The sequence below is a fragment of the Rhinolophus hipposideros genome (assembly GCF_964194185.1).
Source record: "Rhinolophus hipposideros genome assembly, chromosome: 9".
Classification (NCBI taxonomy): Eukaryota; Metazoa; Chordata; class Mammalia; order Chiroptera; family Rhinolophidae; genus Rhinolophus; species Rhinolophus hipposideros.
In genome coordinates, this window is record NC_138055.1 from 4,330,058 (window position 1) to 4,349,136 (window position 19,079).

Consider the following 19,079-nt stretch of genomic DNA (forward strand, 5'->3'; position numbering starts at 1 on the left):
AGCATAGCCACCACCGTGGGCAGAGAAGTTGGGCTTTTCCCTTGGAAACTGGACAAAGGAGCTTGTCTGATGTGAGGGCTGAAGGCGCCCAAGTCTGACCCTGACATTGACCCCCTCAGGCAGGCTCTGGTTAGAAGGAACGTCTAGCTTGACAGAAAGCAGAACGAGGAGGCTTTCTGCGGAGTGGGGCCCTCCTGTGGCAGGATGCAGCGCCACCTGGGAGAGGGGTCTGTGTTCCCTACGGGCAGGGGCTGGGGGGCAGCCAGGAGGGAAGCAGGTGAGTGTGTGGTGGGGCTCGATGGGGGGATAGGAGGAGAGAAAGAGAGAAGGGAAGGAGAAAGGAAGGGAGAGAAGGAAGAAGGAACAAAGGAGAGAGGAAGGAAGGAAAAGAGGGAGGAGAGAAGGAAAAGGTAGAAAGGAAAGGAAGAAAGGGTGAAAAAAGAGGCAAGGAAGGATGGAAGATGCTGAGAAGAAAGAATGCACAAGAGGAAAGAAGGAAGAGATTGCTGAAGAAGCAAATTAGAAGAAGTACAAAGAGGGAGAGAACGCGCGCGAGGGGAAGAAAGATTGCGAAAGAAAAAAATGAGAAGGGGGGAGAGAGAGAGAGAGAGAGAGAGAGAGAGAGAGAGAGAGAGAGGGAGGGAGGGAGGGAGAGAGAGAGAGAGAGAGAGAGAGAGAGAGGGAGGGAGAGAGAGAGGGAGAGAGAGAGAGGGAGAGAGAGAGAGAGAGAGAGAGGGAGAGAGAGAGGGAGAGAGAGAGGGAGAGAGAGAGAGAGGGAGAGAGAGAGGGAGAGAGAGAGAGAGAGAGAGAGAGAGAGGAGAGAGAGGAGAGAGAGAGAGAGAGAGAGGGAGAGAGAGAGAGAGAGAGAGAGAGAGAGAGAGAGAGAGAGAGAGAGAGAGGGAGGGAGAGAGAGAGAGAGAGAGAGAGGGAGAGAGAGGGAGAGGGGAGAGAGAGAGAGAGAGAGAGAGGGAGAGAGAGAGGGAGAGAGAGAGAGAGGGAGAGAGAGAGAGAGAGAGAGAGAGAGAGAGAGAGAGGAGAGAGAGAGGGAGAGAGAGAGAGGGAGGGAGAGAGAGAGGGAGGGAGAGAGAGAGGGAGAGAGAGAGAGGGAGAGAGAGAGAGAGAGAGAGAGGGAGAGAGAGAGGGGAGAGAGAGAGGGAGAGAGAGAGAGAGGGAGAGAGAGAGAGGGAGAGAGAGAGAGAGAGAGAGAGAGAGAGAGAGAGAGAGAGAGAGAGGAGAGAGAGAGGGAGAGAGAGAGAGAGAGAGAGAGAGAGAGAGAGAGCGAGCGAGCGCGAGCCGCCGCGGGCGGAGGAGAGGGGGCGCTCGGCGGCGGCGGGGCCGCGGCTGGGAGCCGCGAGCAGGAGAGGGGGCAGCAGAGAGGGCGCGAGAGAGCGGCGAGCTGGGCAAAGAGTGAAGTGGCGGCGGCGAGCGCAGGGCCCGGCGAGCATGAGCGCGGCGGCGCGGGGCGCGGGGCCGGCGGGCGGGCGGGCAGCGCGGGCCGCGCAGTAGCCGCGGGCGGGCGGAGAGGCATGCGGCCGGCAGGGACCACCAGGCGGAGCCCCGGCCCCGGCCCGAGCCCGAGCGCCGCGCCGCGCGCCGCGCGCCTAGGAGCGGGCATCTTCCCGGGGCCGGCCTGGAGACCCGAGTCCCCGCAACCCCCGGAGTCGGGACAACTGTTGCGGCGACGGCCCAGCCCCGCGGGCGCGGCTCCCAGGGGCGGTGCGAGGAGCGAGCGGGCGGCGGGCACAAGGTGAGTGGCGCCCGGGGCGGGCAGGCAAGGGCCGCGCGGGGGAGGGGGCGCGCCGGGCCGGGGTCCCTGAGCTTTGGGAAAAGGGGCTGGGGGGCGGAGCTCCTGGAGGGGGAGGGTCCCGGCGAGTGGGGGCGGGGTCTTCGGCGCCTAGACTCCTGAGAAGGGGGTGCGGGCGCCGGGGGCGCGAGGGGTGCGCGCACGGAGAAGCGGGTTCGGTGCATTGGGGGTCCCGGGTGCTTTGGGAAGGGGCGGAGGACGCCCAGGGGAAGAATCTGGGGGCAGGAGCCTTGTCGGGCAGCCGGTGCCTGGCACTTGGGGGTCCGCGCCGGGGCTCACCGAGGTCGGGGTCACTGAACCCTGGAGAAGACCGGGCCCGGGTCGGAGGAGCAATCCGGGCTAATCGTGCCTGGACGCGGCCGGGGCCCGAATCTGTGTCCGAGGCGGGACCGGCTTCCGAGGACAGAGTCCGGTAGCGCAGCGAGCCGGGAGCCCCGTGCGCGCCCGGCAGGGCTCGGGAGCCACGCACTGGGGATCCGGCTGGTTCCGGGGGTCCCTGCTGGGTGGCGCGGGCGAACAAGAAGGCCCCTCCAAATGCTTGCCTTTCGCTCCCCGCCCGCCGCGTGGCCCCAGCTGAGCCACCGCTGCCTCCCGGGCCGAATCAATATTGACCTCGCGCCTGGGGCCGGGTAACCCCGCGGCCTCGGAAGCTTGTTAGCGCCAGCGGTTGCCATGGCAACGAGACCCCAAGCGTCTTCAGGTTATATTTATTCTAATTATTATTATCATTATTAGTATTAGTATTTGTTACTCAGCCAGAGGAAACAAGAAAGGAGGGGGAAAAGCCAACGCGTCCTGGCGCCTCCAACTGTCTTGTCTTGGAGAGTCAGTGCCCGCTGGTGGGCCCGGCGGGGTCAGCAGGGCATGGGGTCGGTTAGAGGTGCGTGTTGCTGGGCAGCATCCCAGGGGGCGGTGGGGCGGGAAGGGGAGTTATATAATCTGCCGTGGGAGTCTATGTCTCTGAGCCTCTGTGTCTGCTCTGCCTCTCTCGGCCTCTCTGATCCCTTGGCTTCGTGATGGCTCCTGCCCAAGGAATCCCAGACGGAATGGGAAGAGCAGCCCGTGCCCTGCACCAGGAATCACAGCACGGGGCCTCCAGCTCTCTCTGCCCTGGCTGTGTGACCTTGAGCAAGATGCTTGGCCTCTCTGAGCCTCTGTTTCCCCATCTGTAAAGTATGGTGGGAACGCATGGTGGGAACGCATGGTTACCCCCTCAGAAGGTTGCTGCAGAAACCTTGTCAGGTCTGACTGTTGGCTGCTGGCTGCGTGACCCCAGGCAGCTGCCTGCCCTTCTCAGGGCCTCAGTTTCCTCGTCTATAGAATGAGGGCCTGGACCCCAGCGTGCCTAAGGTTTCCTCAGTCACTGGTGTCCTGAGACGCTCACTCTGAGCCATAACTGAAATACCGTGCAGCCAGCAAGTTGGGCTTCGTTCAAACGCAGGCTGTGGGGAGTTCCAACACGACCCCTTGTTCCTGCCCCAGTCAGTGGGTCTGAATATGGCAGGAACACTGTGACTTTTCGCCTATGAGCAGGCTGTGAGGTTTGGTGGGAAGTGTTATTCAAAACCAGAATCAGAATAACCCTCGAGTCCTAGTGTCAGCCCAGGGCAAGGTTTGGTCAGGGTTGCCCAGAATTGGGGGGTCCTGACCCCCCAATTGTGACTGCTCAGGGGAGGACACCTCCCTGCAAGCAATCCATCTCTCCACAGAGGCTGTTCGCTGTCCTGTCCTGGCTGGGGCTGGAGTGTGGAGCAAGAGGTGGACAGCAAGTTCACTGCAGCCAGGTGGCATTGCCCCTGACAGTTCAGGCTGAGAGCCCCAGGTGGGGGGGTTGCCCGTTTCGTTAATGTCACTGTCACACTGAATTCCCTGGCTCTTTCTAGGGCATCTGGGAGGCATTGGCCTGTCTTCCTGGGAAGGTGAAGAGAAGCAGTTTGGCTTGGAGCCATGTGTGGTGTGCGTGACTGTGTGTGTGGTGTGTGTGTGTGGTGTGCGTGTGTGAATGTGTGTGTCCCACCCCTGCTCTCCCGGGCTACCAAGCCTGGAGCTTATCAGGACCGCTGGACTGGAGGGTGGGGGCAGGGCCAGTGCTGCTCAGACCTTTGTGAGTGACAGAAAGGGAGTGGGAGTGAAGTCTGCCCCAGGGAGATCAGGAGACTGCTGAGAGCCACTGCCTCCGTCCTGTCAGCCATCCGTCCATTCCTTCACTCCGCGTCTTCAGCCAACTCCGTCCCCGTCCCCGTGTCTGCCGCTGAAGGCATCAGCTTTGCCCTTGGCTGCTCTTGAGAAAACGACCCCCCACAAGCCAGTGGGGTCAGAGCTCTGCAAGGTGGCAGTAGGGGACGAAGGAGGGAGTGTCTGCCCCAGGGAGCCTGAGGAGAACTCCTAGGGGGAAGCCTGGTCCAGAGGCGGGCATCAATCAGCCAGAAGAAGGGAGGGGCAGAAGGCCTTCTGGGCAGAGACCCTCTGTGGGCAAAAGGGCAGACACAGGGGAGGGTCCTGTGGGTGGGCAGGGCTGAGACCTGGGCGTGGCAGGGGTGGGGCTGCTGGACTAGAGAGCAGGGCCAGGGCACGGGAGCTGGACCCCAGCACCACCCTCCCCAGGTGAGGGTTCAGATAGGGTGGAGGGGAGGGTGGCCGCTTACACTGCTGTGGGTGGGAGCTCGTGGTTAGGGTCGGTAGAGGAGTGGGAGGGGTAGTTTGGACGAGATGAGCCTTGTTTCCCACTCTGGACACTCAGTCCGCCCCTCCTGCCTTCCCACCATGCTGTGGGAGGACTGCCTCAGGGTCAGGCCCTTGGCCTCTAGGAGGTGGTGGCAGCTAGTGCACACCAGGTCTGCTGCTCATTGTCTGCATCTGTAATGGATGACTTCACTGACACAGGCCCAAGGTCGCACCTCCAGGGCAATAGGACTGTACGTGACGGTGAAAGCCGACAGCCCACTGTGTGCCAGGCGCTGTGCTGAGCAAGCACTGTGCCCCATCATCTCATTTAATCCTCATGCCGACCCTATAAACTGGGGATTATTGGTTCTATTGTACGGATGAGAAAACAGGCTCAGAGCGGTTAAAAATAAGCCAGCTAGGGTCATGCTCCTTACCACTGCACTACCCCACCTGGAGCCCTGCCGGGCCTGATGGCAATCATGGTGGCTCTTTAGACATAGTGCCCTGAGCCACTAAGGTCAGGATTTCTTGAATCTCGCATGCTAGGCATTGTCCTGTTCATTTCCTCTGGACAGACCCAGAGTGTGGTCTGTCTTACACTCAGATGCAAGGAATCACCTCCTTTCTTGGAGATGTTCTACCTCTAGTAACTCAGCCTCTGTTGCTTTAGCTTCTCCTGAGCTGAGCCACACAGAAGATTCATATTGATCGTAGACTAAACTAAGAACCCCTTCTCTAGCTCCCCCAGAGTGGCTTTGCCCAGCCCAGCTGTACTTTCTGGAAGTTACTAAAACAGTAGTCACACCCTAAGAACAGCAGCACCCTGTTTCCTAAACACTCTTCTACAAGGTGGGTTCCTGAACATTTGGAGGCAGCGAAAGTGAGGAGGGTGACCAGAGTCCCTGCCTGCCCTGGGCCATGCTCTCCTGGGGACATCAGGTGTCACTCTGCTGCTGTGGTTTGCAAAGGGCCTGGCAGGGAGGAGGTCCCATCTCTCCCTCCCTCTTTCTCTTTCTTCCTCCAGCCCACACACTCTTTGGCCACTTCTCCCTGTGTGACCCCGCCTTGGGGAGATAGAAGAGACCCCCAAGGCCCCTCAGACCTGCCCCCCAGGAGCTCCTTGCCTAGCTGTGACTAGGATCTGTTTGATGGCTGACTGAGCACCCCTGGCCCTGTAGCCCCCCCACCCCGCCCGCCACAGGTCAGCCTGGCCCACTTGTAACAAGCCCCTCCCTCTCCTACTTGGTTGTGACTGGGTTGAACATTTTAGGGGGGTCTTCTCTGACTTCTCTGGTCATGGGGAACATCCTGGCTTTGCTGACTCAGTGGGAAAGCACTTGCTCACTGGCCTGGGTTTTCCAGTTCAGCGATGAGGGGACACGAGGGTGGTGGTGGGGAAAGCCCTGGGTAGGGTCTTCAGTGTGGGAGCCCACACTCTCCGTAGCCTATAGTTGGGGGGCAAAGACAGGAACCCCAGCATCTCGGAGGCCCGTGTGCTGTACTGTGATGGAAGGACGTCCAGAAGCCTGCAGGGAGCCTGAAGCTTGTCTGCTCCTCCATAGACAGATGGGGACACTGATGTCCAGAGTGGGCTGATGACATGCTCAAGGTCAGAGTGCATTGGGCGTCCTGGATGGTCAAGGATGTTCATCAATCTGAGGCAGACCTGATGGGCATTGTCCAGAAGCCTCTGAGGTTCTGCCTAGAGTGGGGGCGGGGTGCAAACATGCCTTGGACGATGAAATTTGCACTAAACCCTCCAAGGCTCTCCTTTCAGAAATAAGGCTTTACAATGTCTCCCTCCCTGGCCATCCAAGTGGAAAAGCAGAAGCTGAGATGAAATGCAAATGCCTCCTGCCCCATATTTCCCCTTGTCAGACATGAATGGAGCGTTTACTGTGCGTGTTCTCGCCAGCCAGCCCCCAGCCCCTAGCCCTCCCCGCCTGGGGCGGACACTCCCATCAGCGCCCATCTGTCTGCACGCACAGCCACCTCCACAGAAGCACGCAAACTCGCCTTCCAGAAATTAAGAAATAATGCACGAGTTTCCCAAATTATACCCATTTAACACTGAATTAAGTTCTGGAAGCTCTTAACAGAGCCCAGGGAGGAAAAAGAATGCTTTAGGTTCACACTTCCCTGGAAAATGAGACAAACCGTGATCTTTTAAAACCTAGCTACATGATCTGATTATTCCTCCCTGGCAAGCCCCAGAGAAGTGCCCAGTGGAGGGCGGAGATGGCGCTGTGAACTGTTGTGAGATTTGCATTGGGAAATTGGGCTGGGAAAGTTTGTCTCCTGTGCCAGATCCAAAGCTCCTCATCTCATAATGGACTCAAAATAAAGTGCCGCTTTCTTAGATATTGGCACAAATTAAAAATAAAGGCAAATTCCTTCCACTCCAGTATGAGCATTTCCTGCCCGACTCCCTGAGCGAGTTACAGAAATGATGGTGATTTGCTTTCACTTCGGGCTCCTTCCTTTTGTCGGAACAATCTTCCGTGTGCAGCTGGATTTACATAGTAGCAGAAAATTCATCTAGCTTTCATCGCGTTTCCGGGACACGGTGCTGGGCCCAGGGGACAAGAGATGATTAAAACAGGACCCTGCCCTAGTAGGGTTTGTAGTGTGTTTGTTGTGGGCAGGAGCACAGACGGAAACCAAAGACCTGCAAGGCCCCACCCTGCCTGAAGGGTCAGGGAGGGCTCCCTGGAGGAGGTAACTTTTGGCTTGGGTCTTGAAGGGTGTAGGAGTGTGCCAGGCAGAAGGGGGCAGAGGACATTTCAGGAAGAAGAGCAGCCTGGGGAAAGTCTTGAAGTGGGTCTCAGACAGGCTTGGCTTCCTAGTGACATCATCAGATGAATGTTTGCAGGTTCCTTTGTTACCGAGCCCTTTCATATCCATTACCTTTGCAGCACCCTCAGGCAACTCTGAGGCTGACCTCTGTGTCTCTCTAAGGAGAGCAAATCCCAGAGGGCAACAGAGGTAGCCAGGGTCACAGTCAGACAGGGCTCTGAAACCCAAGTTTCTGGATCAGACGTGCTCTGTGGGGTTGGGAGACAAGTATGGTAAGCCATTCTATGGAAATTCTTAAAAAGTCTAAGAACCACAAGCACTAATCCCAAAGTTTACAGGGACTCCCTCCTCCTGAGAGACAGGGCTTCTGGGTTTCAGGACATGAGTGCCGGCTCTGAGCCTCAGCCTCTGCATCCAGAAAGTGGGGGAATGGGGTCTCCCTCTGCCTGTTTGCTGGAAGGCTGGCGTCATCCCTGAGCCCCAGAGGCCCAGCCAGTGGTGTTCAGGCTTCAGCTCAGCAGGATTCCAGCCTGTCCTTCCAACCCTGGGCTTGTTCTGAAGGTCTTTGCTGTTTAGACTTTTCAGGAAGCAGGTCGGGAATGTGGCATCACCTGGGTAGAACTGTCCAGATCTGATCCCTGGGACCTCAAGGCCTTTGGGGAATGAGCCGAGCCTCTGAGCTGAGGCCCATCGTCAGGGCAACGCACCAAGCTGGAGGCGGGTTCCTGGTGCTTGTCCCCCGAGAGCAGCCTGGAGTCACAGAGACTGTGCTCAGGGCTCCAGCCGGGACTTGCCTCCCGCGTGCTGGTTCTTAACTCTGTGCCTCGAGGCATGCTACAAAACCTCTGAGGCTCAGTTCCCTCATTTGCAAAACGGGTTATTGTGCGAACTAGATGAGATCAATTCGCAGAAGGTGCTTAGTTAGTACATAGAGTGCTTTCAAACACCTCTGCAACCTGTATTCTCTTTGTCACTATTAACAGGAACTTTGCCGTTTCTCTGTTCAAATTGCTCCAGCCCTTTAGTGAAGCAGCCAGGCAGAAACCAAACCTGATTATCCCCGAGCCCCCAGAGCCGGGGATTCCATGACAGTGGTTGTTGATTGAATGAGGGTAGGAATCAAGTGAGCCATTAGACCACGGTGGTGCCTGCCCAGCGCCATGGCAACCACAGAGCTGGCGGCAGGGGAGCCGGCTCCAGCTCAGCCGGAGCCGCTTGGCGTCACACCCCAGCTCCACCTCCTACCTGCGGCCAATGTGGGGCTGCCTCAGTGTCCTCATTTCCAGAATAGGGTTGATAATGTCGATAGTAATAATAATTTACAAGGGTGATGGTGAGGATTAGAGGTAAGGATTGTAACATTTCGGGCTCCTGAGTCAATTACAGTGATAACCATTATTTATTACCCCTGAGCTCCAGAGGGACTGTCAGGGTTTGAATCCCAGTCTCCGCCCCTTATAGCTGTGTGCCCTTGGGCAAGTTACATTACCTCTCTGAGCCTCAGTTTGTTTATAAAAATGAGGATAGCACCCACCTCACAGGTTTCTTGCAATAATTAATTGATTCAAGGAATGTGCTTGGTGCAGAGACTGGCACATAGTAAGTGCTCAGTAAATATCACTGTTAACTATTATCACCACCCCTACATTGAATAACAAACACCCAGGAGACACAGAAGCAGTGGACCTTCTCTCTGTCCTCAGACGGTGGAGACCGCTTCATTCCTGATTTGAATGAATGATGCCTGCCAAGAAACATCACAAGTCTAAGATCAGGGCAGTTGAGGAAGGGGCTGAAGGACTGGGGCGGAGGCTTCCTTTGAGGACCATGGGCAATGAGGTGGAATGAGTCTTGTAGCCAGATATGATCGCTTCTCTCCAGGAACATTTGTTGTCCCCATTTCAGGAGACTGAGGATGGTGGCCCATCGTCAGCCAATGAGCCAAGGGGCTCATGCCCTTTGGTGTCCCAGACAGTTTGGTTCTGGAGCTGGACAGAGCTGAGTTCAGACTGTGGCTTCCTCTTCTTTAGCGCAGGGAAGACCCTGTGCACTGAGCCACTGGTTCCTCCTCCATAATACGGGGAAATTGTTTGCCTTGCTTTGGGGGCCGTGGCGATATGTGAAGATAACATATGTGAGTATAGTTTGTAATGTGTAAAGGCACAGTAGTTCCCCCTTATCTGTAATTTTGCTTTCTGGGATTTCTGTTACCGGTGGTCGCCCACAGTTCAAAGATATTAAATGGAAAATTCCAGAAGTAAACAATTTTTAAGTTTTAAATTGTGCACTGTTCTGAGTAGCGTGATGAAATCCCGTCCCGTCCCGTCCCGTTCTGCCCAGACATGAATCTCCCCTTTATCCAGCGTCTCCACACTGTGGTGCTCCCTGCCTGTTGGTCACTTAGAAGCCGTGTCGGTGATCAGATCGACGTCATGTATCACAGGGCTTGTGTTCAAGTCACCCTGACTTTTTGTTATAACTGTTCTATCTCATTATTTGTTATTATTGTTAATCTGTTATTGTGCCTAATGTATAAGTTAAACTTTATTGAAAATACATATGTATGGGGAAAAACATCGTATATACGGGGTTCGGTACTATGTGCGGTTTCAGACATCCACGGGGGGTTTGGAATGTATCTGCCATGGATAAGGGGGGGCTACTGTACACTGAAAATCAGAGGAGGTGTTTGTGCTCCATATGGTGAGTGACAGTTGGCACAGGAGGTTTTGGAGCAGGAGCTGGTTTGCAGCAGGCAAGCCCATGGGCTGTCTGACTGCCTCCAGGGGAGGCCCGACGCACAGGGTCAGGGAAGGGTGGGGAAGAGGGCACCATCAACCAGCGGGCAGAGGTAGGCCTGCTGAGAGCCCCAGAGCAGCCCCAGGGACAGGGGCGTTGCGTCTGAGGCCCCTGCGAGCCCTGACCTGCTGGGGAGATCCTTTGTCCTCCCGAAGCCCTGTCCTGGGTGTTTGCAAACACACCTGCTTTAATCCTCGGAACACTCCGTGAACGAGGACAGGTTCTCATTCCTTCCTCAGAGAAGGCATGTAACTTCCGTGTGGCAAATGGCAAAACCAGGATTCAGATCTTTCCACCGGGGGAGGCGGAATATACTGGGTGGTCAGGATGGACGTTGGCATGGGGGCGTGAAGCCACCATATCCTGTGCTCCCCGCCCCTCACCACGGTGTGGCCTCACCCAGCCCCTCGCTCTACTCTGCCTCAGTTTCCTCCTCTATAAAATGGGGTCCACAGCAAGACCATGTCTGGGCAAGAGTCACTGAAATAAAGTGCTCCAGGAGGGAGGGAGCCCTCCACACATTCCCACTCAAGTGTCACGGACATTTGAATTCCTTCTATATGAGGGTTAAAGACTGGGTGTAGGAAGCCCCCGGGGAAGGGGTGGGGCCTGGGAGGAGCAGGTGAGGAGCTGCACTGGGATTGCCCCAGAGTCATTGTTTGGGCCCAGAGGTGGAGGGTGGTGGGGTCTTGAACATCCAGAGTCTGGGTTCCCCTTATGCACCTGGCTTTGCCCAGGTACATGTCACGTGATTCTTTACTCCTGAGATTGCACCAGAGGCTTGCCTTGGCGAGCTCACAGTCTGTAGGAAGACTGGGCACAGTTGCCTTTTCTGCCCTTGGTGTGAGGGACTGTGCAAGTGGGGGTCATAACAAGACGGGGAGCAATTCTGCCTCGGGGGAAGGGGTGGAGCATCAAGGAGGCCTTCCCAGAGGAGGTGGCACCTAAGGAGGTGGAGGATGCATTGACCAGGTTGATGAGCAAGGGGCAGGGGTGGGGGACACTGAGGCAGAGGGAACAATGCATATGGAAGCCAGAGAAGGAGTTTGGGAAACTTCCGGTACTCCAGCGTGGTTGTCCTGTGGCATTTGTGCAAAGCTGAGTGGTTGAGTCTGTAGAAGTCACCATTGGCCTGATCTCCGAGGACTCGGGGAAGTTAAGGAATTTTGACTTTATATGTAGACTCAGGATGGCAGATATGTGGCATGAGTGCCACCACCAGCCACGGCTGTGTCTAGAGCAGCCATAGCTGCTAATCAATCACAGCACAGGAGTCAGGATGTACCCTAGCCCAGCCCCCGCCTCCCCAGGCAGCCCCAACCTGTCAATCCTGTAGGTGCCTGAGATGATGCCTGTTTGCCCTGCTGCTGTGGTCAGTGGGTTTAATGACAGTCCTTCCTGGTTGTTTGTGTTGTGTAACTCAGCCCAGCTCCCAGAGTACTTTCCTGATGGGAGAGGAAGGCAGGTTGCTGCCTCCGATCCCACCCGAGCTGCCAGGTTCCCATGTGACCTCACTGCTCACAGTGCCCAGCGAGTTCGGTCCTTCCTGGGACAGCAAAGCCTTCCCTTTCAGGGACGAGATGTTTCCAGTGGATCCTGGGCATGAGTGCCACCTGGGAGTGCAGACCCTGAACCCCCGTGAGCCTCTGTGCATCTCCTGCAGGTCCCCAGGCCAGCAGGCTAGCCCAGGGCAGCCCAGATGGCCAGCCGGAGCCTGGCCAACGGGCAGGGTCACCTGAAGAGAGCTGGGGGCTGGCAGAATTCTGGGCAGGACTAGGAAAAGATTAGGAGACTTTTCTCCTGAAGTTCAAACAATTGGACAATCTGTTCTGAATTGATTTAGAAGCAGCGAAGAAAAAAATCAGAAAATATAGTGTGAAAGCTATTTTCTCTCCCTTGCAGTTGGGAAGAGGGATGAGCTGGAATTTATTTGTGGACTGTCCAAGGCCATGGCCGGGGTCTCTTACCTCCTCGCTGCCCCCTCCACCACTGCCCTGACCCACTCATTCCCCCACCCTTGCCCTCCTCCATGCCCAGTGAGGCATCAGCCTTGTCTCCAGCCTGGAGGGGCCAACAGTCTGCAGGGGCCTCAGATGTGGACCAAGGTAGGCACCCTGAGGGGGGTCCCTCCTGTGCACAGTGGGTGAGAGGCACGGAGAGCCCCCCTTCATCCAGACCAAGGCATCTCCATGCCAAGGATGTTATGTCTGCTTAGTTCGGTCCTGTGTCCTCAGGGCCTAGGGATGGGACTGGCCCATAGTAGGTGCTCAGTAAAACTTTCCTGCCTGAATGATGGATGGAAGGGAGAGAGGAAGGGAGGGAGGGGGACAGGAAGGAAACTGAGGCTTTGAATGAAGTGACCTGTTCACGGTCACATGTCTGTTAGTGGTGGAGGTGGGAAGGGGACCAGAGCTGCCACCCCAAGACCTAGATGTCCCCCACCCCATCTGTTCCTGGGGCCAGGAGTAGGTCTGAGACATTTAAGGGCCTCCCACTCCAACAACCCCTCTCCTCCCAGGCGCAGTCCAGCCCACCTCCCATAACACAGCTCCTACATTTAGTTTTTATGACTTGAGCCAAATGCTGATTGTTTTAAAAGAAGCATGTTCAGTGTGAAGCCAGACTAGCGTGGGGGGAGGGGCAGGGGTGCAGGTTCCCCCACCCCCGCACCCAGCTTTCCACAGTCTGAACTGTCCCCCTGAGAGAACGGGCTCCTGTGGGGCTGTGGCTATTTGAGTTCTGTGGCTTGGAGGGGTTCAAGCGAGGGTTCAATCTGTAGGACCTCCTGAGTATGAGGGACAGGGTGGGAAATAGGACCAGATGATTGCAGAAATGGTCTCTTCTGTTTCCTTGGCCATTGGGAGAGGGGGAGATTCCCACTGGTTTGTTTTGGGGAGTGGCAGCTCTCTCCCCACCACCACTTCCTCCCCCAGTGCCCAAGGCCGAGAGCCTGAGGCCCCGGAAAGAACCTGGGCTTGGAAAGCAGGCTGCTTGGGCCCAAGTCTCAATAGCTCAGCAGCTGTGTGACCTTGGGCAGGTGACGCAATCTCTCTGATCTTAGTTTTCTCATCTACAAACTGGGAGCAGTAGCCTCTCCTTGTTTGAAACTGAAAGGAGATATATTTGTCAAACGCCTATCCTGGGACTAGACACAGCAGATACTCAAGGAATACGCTCTCCTGTTTCCACTGTGTGAAGGCCAGTTGTTACGAGTATGTACGGTTTAACTCCTGTTTGGGTTCTGCCTCTGCAGCCTGGAGCTTGTGGGCCCCAGGCCAGGGCAGGTCCCCCCAGCTGACAATAGGGGCAGTGCCATAGCGTGGAGAATCCTGCAGCCCCCGGTGTCTAAGCGTCTGCCCTCAGCCACGCTGGAGATGTGTAGAGTGTGCCAGGCATGGCCAGCATGGCATCAAGGAGAGTGCCCTGTACTAAGGACCGAGAGACCTGGGTGCCAGTCTGAATGACGCATGTGACCCACCTCCCTCCGAGAAACAACCGCCTCTCTGAGCCTCTGTGTCCTCATCTGAGGACTGCTTCTTGGGTCATGTGCAGCTCACCTAAGAGAACACTGTGGCGGCTCTAAGCAAACCCTGAGCACGGTAGGGAAGGGAAGCCCTGTTTACCCACCACCTACTGCCCACCTAGCCTGATCCTGGGTTTTACATATAGTATCTCATTTAATCCTCACACCACCCACGTGAGGCTCGGCTTAGCACCCCACTTTATAGGGAGAGGCCCAGAAAGGCTATGCTGTGTGTCCAGGGTCATAGGGTGATTGTGTCCCCTCTCCCAGGCCAGCCTGCCCTTTCGGTCCTGTCCAGCCGCGGCCGTGGAACTCTGTCAGGCACGGGCCTAGCACCCACCTCCTCATGAATCCTCCCGCACTGTCCCAGTTCTCATTGGGTTTCCTCACCACAGACAGGGCTCTTTGATTCCCCAGAAAATTCTGAGCCAACATCCCCCAAAGCGGCACACTAATTAGACCATAATCCTGTTTATGTATATGTCAACCTATGCTATAAAAGTTAGCAGTTTCTCTCCATTATAAGCGATGTTCATTTCTGAGAAGCAGGAAGCCTGCTATGGAGGGCTAGGGAGTGGCATTTAGCCCACGGAGGACCTAAGTGGGAAAGGCTCATCCCCCCAGCATAAGGCTCTGCCCCAGGGGACTGAGTGATCGTGTGGACCTCCCTGGCTGGGCCGGGCCCGTGCTCTGGGCCTAGCTCCCTGCTCCCTCTCAAGCGCCTTCTGTGCCAGGAGGTAGAAGGTCGGCAGAGCCCGCCTGAGGGGTAGTCAGGGGGCTCCAGCCACTCAGTGGGCGCTGGCAGACACGTTTATCAGCGATTCTTTGATTCTTTTGTTTCCAGGGTGCAAACTCAGAATCAGAATGGGTCTCTAACTTGGGGCGGGATGAGATGGTGCCAGCTCTGCTGGGAGGAGCCCCCAGGCTGGGAACAGGGGGGACAGACAGGAAGAAAAGAGGCCAGTGAAATGGCTCAGAGCAGTTCAGTCTGACTCCAGAGGCCAGCTCCTAATCAGCCACCTGAGGGCACCTGGACATGGTGACCTTGGGCCTGAGGGCTGGGCTTCCCTCTGGGTCTCTAAGACCATGTGCCACCACCATCCTCCTAGACTGGGGTGCGACTCAGGAAGTGTGTCTGAGGGGGCCTGCCTGAGAGGGGTTCTTTCCTCTCTCCTGGCCCCCACCCCTCACACCGTCCAGTGGGTGACAGCTCACTCTTGGAGATCAGCCGTGGGAGGGGGCAGTGGAGGGAGGCAAGCAAAGCCAGACGGGGGACCTTCGGCTGGGAATGGCTGAGAAGTTCAGCTTGGAGTATAATAAGTGTGGGGTCGCAGGGGCCTCAGGGGTGGAGACAAGTGGAAGGAGGCCATTGTCCATTCAGGTCTGGGCGTGGCAGAGCTGGCGGGGGTGAGCAAGGGTTTGCAAGCACTCGGGGAGGATGGCCAAGAGCTACTTCCTGCCGCCTTGGGCAGCGTCCTGTTTCCCTTGCTGTCCGGCCATTGCCACCTTGGGTATGGAGCACCCAGGGAAAAGCCAGGCCTGGCTCACTGAGGGCCAGTGTGGCTAACCAGGGGCAGCTGACACTTTTAAGATACGCGTCGGTCCTGACCTGGCTCTCTATGGCAGTCCCCGGCTCACCTGCTGCTCAGCAGCTTTGTGCCAGTTACGGGGGAATGTTGGGGGGAGGCACGTTAACCCCCAGAAGTGGAGCCGTGTCCAGGGGTGACGCATGAACCTGGGCCCTCCGGGCCAGTATTCGGGGGTTTAGAGTGCCAGGCTGGGCTGGGAGTGGGGAGAGGGCTCAGCCCCATCCCTGTGGTCTCTGTTGCCGCCCATTTGCATAATTTTGAAGTTGATTGGCCTACAGGCAACTTCACTTAATCACAGTTGACAAGTCTCTGGTTGCAAAAGCAGCTGCTGCCAGTTAGCGGCATTGGTGCCACGGTTTGTTATTACTCACTTGGCAGCCCCCTCCCCCTGCGTCCCCACTTCCCCCTTATCAGCCCCAAAAGGAACCCACCGGGCCCATCAGCTGCCTGGAGAACCTGCTCCCTGCTGCCCGCTCCCTGTGCGTGCCCTAGCCCAGCGCTTCCCAAACCTGCAGGCTCTCAGGCATGCAGTGGTGCCGGGCCTCTGATTCAGCAGCTGGGCGGCCCAGGAGCCTGCATTCCCAGCCAGACCCCAGGAGATGCCCGGATGTTCGTCTGTGGACTATACTTTGCAAGTCAAGGCTCTATCACAGGGGTTCGAAAACTGGGGCTGCCTGGTTTTGTTAACACAGTTTTACTGGAACACAGCCTCAGCCACACGCTTGGTGGTGTTGTCTCTGGCCGCTTTTCGCGAATGTGGCAGAGTTGAGTCATTGTGACCAGACCTGATGGCCCGCAAATCTGATGCTATCTGCTGTCTGGCCTTATGCAGAGAAAGTCTCCCAACCCAATGGTTCTTAAATTGAGCATGCGTCAGAATCCTCTGGAAAGCTGGTAAAGATGCAGATTCCTTGCCCCCTACCCCAGTTCTAATCCAGCAGGTGGAAGGGGGCCTGAGGGCCTGTGTTTCTGACCGGCTCCCAGCTGGGGCGGAGGACCACATCCCGGCACGCCTGGTCTAGGACCTCCAGGTCTCACGACAGTCTCCTTTCATCTAGTTCTATTTGAATGCCATCCCCATTAGCCAGAAGAGGAAACTGGGGTCTGACAAGTTCCTCGATTCTCCGAGACCCTGAGCTGATAAGTTCCAGCCCTTCCCCACCACATGCTGCACCCTGACCCCGTTACCTCACCCCAGGGTGCCACAGACCCGGGGTACAACACATCCTGGGTACAACACACCCCAGCATGCAACACACCCAGTGTGCAACAACACAATACAACACGCCTCAGGTATAACATGCCCTAGGATGGGTGACCTGGCACGGTCTGTTCCGTATCTGGGTTCCCCAACGGGTCCTGCTGTTAGTAATGGTGACACCTCGGCAAGTTGCAGAGTCCTGTCATTCTCATAGGATCGAGGAGGTCCAGGGCATGGCTGACAGCACGTGGCACCCAGTGGGGCTGCTGTCTCCGCTCCCCCAGGATCTGCAGAGGGGCTGGCAGTTGTGGTGCGTTCCGTTACCATCATCTGTGTGTTGCCGTCTCCCCCCGCGGGGGCAGACCTGACCTGCCAGCCCCGAACCACGTGACCTCACTCTGTGAATGGTCAGGAGCACCTGTGCACAGCACGCTTGTCATCTCCCTCATCTTCCCGTGACCTCCTTCCCGAGAGGAGCAGAGAGAGGCAGGGCACCCACTTACAGAGGAAGAGACGGCGCCTCCCAGAGGCCAGGTCACCTGGCCAGGCAGGTAAGAGGCAGTGGTGGGGCTCTGTGCCTGGGCTGCGTCAGGTGGTTCCGCCTGGTCAGATCAAATCACTGTTGCAGGAGGATGTTTCGTGACCGGGCACGCCCAGTTTACAGATGAGGAAACTGAGGCACAGGGCAAAGGGACAGGGGTCTGGGCTCTCCAGGCAGAGGCTGGTGGGAATCCATGTGGATCCCTTAGTGGGATCAGACAACCCCAGCGTCAGGGGTAAACCTTGAATCACCACTCACTGTGAGAGCGGGACTGAGTGCCCTGTGTGCCCCCCCACCGCTGCAGGACCCACCACCATGACCCCCATGCCCCTGTGTGTCACAGCTGCATGCATTCTTCAAAAGTACACATTTCACCAGCTCTTTTTAGCCGTATCAAGTGGATCAGGCCGAGTGTAAGCTGGTGACTTCGATTCCTCCCTCAGCCCCGTGCTGCTACAATGTCCCCTCCTGCTTGGTGTGGCTGTGGTTCCTTGTGACCGCTGTAGTGTTGCAGACGCATTTTCCCATCTATCCGTTCGGATTGTCTCTGGGGTTTTCGTCTTATAAGCAGTGCTGCTGAGAACATTCTCGTACCCGGTGCCCACAGACCAGCAGGGCCTTCGCTGAGCCCAGGAGGGTGGTGGCGCCATGTGTCACACAGTCACCGAGCAGCCACCCTGTGCACGAGGCTGTCCTGACGTTAACCCCCTGGCATCCCCGAGCTTGCTGTAGGGTCGAACCCCCTCCAGTGCCCCTCACTCCAGCCCACCAGGCAGGCTGGTGTGTGTTGTGATGCCAGCCTTTGTCAAAGGTAAACAAAGGAACCCCTGCCGCATTGGTCACCACAGAAGTAAAGGTACAGCTGCACTGTTACATGGCATGGGTGCTCGGGGGCTGTTGCACAGGACGCTTGCTTTGAACAGTAGTTATAAAACCATGAGGCGGCCCAGGCTCAGAGAGGTGAAGGGACTTGCCAAGGGCCAAATAGCTGAAAAGTGGCAGAGCCGGGACGCCAGCCCAACTGTTCAGGCCACAAGCTCAGAGCCCTTCCTTCTGGTTCTCTGCAGGCCAGAGGCAGGAGGCGACACCCCCTTACTTTGGTAAGTGCTGCATGAAACTGGGCCCCATGCTTATGGCACCGAATGAACCCCCACCGTCACCCTGACTTAGGGTGTCTTGGTCCTTCTGTGGGCAACACCCACCCACTCTTACTCATCCTTCAGGAGTCTACTGCCAGACCCCCTGGATTCAGTTGAGACCCAGCTCCACCACAAACTAGCTGGCCGACCCAGGAGAAGTTACTTACACTCTCTGTGCCTCAGTTTCCTCTCTGTGAAATGAGGAGAAATCACAACTCTTCCTAATCGTGAGGATTAAATGAACACCCACACCCCCACCCCCATCAGACCGGGTCAGGCACTTCTCCTGGGCTCCCACAGCCCCCTGGTTTCCCCATCATGGCACCGACCACTCTGGGCTGTCACTGTCCACTTGGACCATGGCTAGATAAGGGGCACCCAGGCCAGTCAACTCTGCGCTCTGTCTGCCATGAGCAGAGCACTAGCGTCTTTAAGGAACAAGAAAGGAGGTCTCTCTCTGGCCCAACTCAGGACAGGCGGATTATCAGTGATGGGAGACAGGGAGAGGGAGCTGGCTCCTTTGTGGCCTGGGTTGTGACCCGTGGCACTGCCCACGACAGAAATGTCAGATAAGAGCATGACAGAGCGACCACGATACACAAAGGCCTGGGTGTTGGAGATGGTTGTGGGCTGGGGGCAGGTGTCCAGGAAACAGGAGGTGTGGCCGTCGAGCCCACTGGGCCCCCTGGCAGTGTTCAGATAGCTGTGGAAGCCACGCGTGTGCTTCCAACAGCAGCCGGAATGGGCCGCCCTCCCTAGGACAGGATCATTGCTTCTGGGTGGGGATGGGCTGGAAGGGGCCTGAGAGGCAGTGACAGCCAGGATGGTTCCCCCAGCCTCATAGTCAGGCAGCCGCTGCCCACCACCCCTCCCTCTTGGGCTCTCTGTGCCTCAGTTTCCTTCCTCAGAGGGCTGATGTGGGGACTGAATGTGCTTATGTATGCACCTCGCCGAGGCAGAGCCTGGCACGGAGGTGGGGAGCGAGCAGAGATGTCACTGACCCATATTTGATTAGCAGAG

At 57.0% G+C, this 19,079-nt stretch overlaps 1 protein-coding gene across 3 annotated transcripts in view; it reads left to right on the forward strand.

Annotated features, from left to right (window-relative positions):
* SHISAL1 (shisa like 1) overlaps window positions 1–19,079 on the forward strand; it is a gene marked incomplete at its 3' end in the record, with an annotated part of 126,052 nt that overhangs the window by 53,856 nt on the left and 53,117 nt on the right. The window contains exon 1 of one of the 3 annotated variants that reach the window (XM_081061564.1): window positions 1,362–1,747. The exons of 1 other annotated variant lie outside the window; for it this stretch is intronic. Of the gene's footprint in view, window positions 1–1,361; window positions 1,748–19,079 lie in introns of those variants that run through there. One more of the 3 variants, XM_081061566.1, reaches the window with a different exon arrangement.